This window comes from Galeopterus variegatus, unplaced genomic scaffold (genome assembly GCF_000696425.1).
Source record: "Galeopterus variegatus unplaced genomic scaffold, G_variegatus-3.0.2 Scaffold13773, whole genome shotgun sequence".
NCBI classification, from domain to species: domain Eukaryota; kingdom Metazoa; phylum Chordata; class Mammalia; order Dermoptera; family Cynocephalidae; genus Galeopterus; species Galeopterus variegatus.
In genome coordinates this window covers 26053-28090 of record NW_007739884.1, presented here as the reverse complement: position 1 = coordinate 28090, position 2038 = coordinate 26053, and positions in this window count along the sequence as shown.

The window sequence follows — 2038 nt, the reverse complement described above, 5'->3', positions numbered from 1 at the left end:
GGCCGGCCCAGTAATTGCAAATTCTATACTAAATAAAAAGCATTTATAAGAATGAAGGTAAATACATTTTCAAGTTTAAAAAAAATAGATAATCACCAGCAAACCTCAATAAAGGAAATAATAATAAAGCTACACATATGGATAGCTGACTAAACTCTGATTTCATCAGCCAGTAAATTAACGCTAGTAGGGCTTAGAAAATACTTAAATACTATGTGACAACAAAACACACAAGCCAGGGAGAGTGGCAGGTAAAGGTCATTCACCTGTCTTCTCCTCTGTGCACTGCTCAGTGCTGTGGGGGCTGGGCATTGCACACCACACCTATTAGGTCCCGGCACCACCTGGCATCAACCTTTTGCTCTCTTATTTGCTGCAGAGAGACAGTGGTGGCAGGTGGAGAGTGGCAGGAGGAGAGAAGCACTTTCAGTTTCTGTGGGTCTCAGTACCATAAATGCAGCGGCAGGTGCTGGTTTGGGGACTCTAGTTCTCTCTGCCATATCTTCAATCTTTCTCTCTTTCCTTCTCTTTCTGATTTCTGCATATGTCTTTTATGCTTTTTTGTCCTTCAGCTGCCTCTGTTCTCTGTTCTGCCCCTTCAGCTTTTCAACATCTGATAAATTTCCTTCATTAAACACCTCTCTGCATGTGATACCGAGAGTGGCCGCCGCACTACGTTCTGCTCTCTCGGTTCCTCTCTGCGTCCCTGCTTCCTGGACCAGCCTCGCCTCCCCCATCCCAGGCTCTGCAGCTCCACCTGCAGCATCTCCCTCTTGTCCACACCCATCCACTCCTGGTCCCCAGAGAGCATTTGTAGTTCTGACTCTCGTATTCTGTGACAGAGAGAAGTGCATGGCCACTCTATAAGGTCACTGAGGTGCTCCCCACACAGTGGATGAGCCAGTACTTTTTAGATTGAGAGGATGTAAAAAATGTCCCCAGTGATCTTCAGGTTTCCCTGAAGCAAACCACCTCAATCAGAGTAGCACTCTTGGGACATTTTGTAGGCAGTGTCCCAATTGTAGGGAGGGACCATAAGGACCCCATCCTGTACTCTGTCAGCACTTTATCTTCTTCTCAGACCTCCTCTGAGCTGCTGGGGACAGTGGAGTTGCTGTGTGCTGGGTGGCACTAGTGTCCAGCCTCTCCATGAACTTGTCCAATTTTGGAGGCGGGACGAAGTACTGACCCTCAATGAAGCCACGAAGGACACAGAGCTCCCGATGCCTGGATTCTCATCTCCCCTCCAAACCTCCTCCAGCTCCACATCTTTTTATGCCCTCTTAGCTTCTTCTGGAACATCATAGCTCCAGGACACAAATCTAATTTTGTCACTCTCTTCCTTAAGATCTTTCAGTGACCTAATTCCATATTCTCAAATAACATCCTGGGTAACTGCAGACAGTGACCTTTCTAAAATTGAAAACTCCCACCAGCTTGCTTTCTTAGGCAGAGTGATCTTTCTGACCTCAGAAGCACTGAGCGTCCCCTCCCGTCTTCTCTGGATAAAGTCCTCTCTTCTTCACTGTCTCTCAGAGCCGTGGCCCCTCTCCAGCCTTGTGACTCCCTGCTCCTTATTTGCTCCACCCATTTCTCAAAGTTCCGGCCACGCCGAAGTGACTTTCGTTCTTCATATATTCCATCCTGTTTGCTGTGCCTAGGATATTTTTCCTGGTCTTCTTTGTCTGGCTAATTTTTTCCCTCTATATCTTTACTTGGATGGAGCTTCCTCCAGGAAGTACCCCTGGACTCCAAGTTGAGCTAGATGTTATAGGAGCAATCCAGACCACTTATCCCCTTACCGCACTGCACTGTAATGCGCTGACCCATCGTGAGCAGACACTGAATGTTTAATGAATACAACAAGTTTGAAAATGTGCATTTTAGCATGAGCCTATAGCCTGCTACTTTCTACATAACACTGACAAGACAGCATCGAGCTTTTACAAGATGCTGAGAGAACTTACGCATACACAAAGTTAAGCACTGTGGTTAAACCTTCTGAGTTCTGGTATTTGAGGATGTTTGATGGATCCTA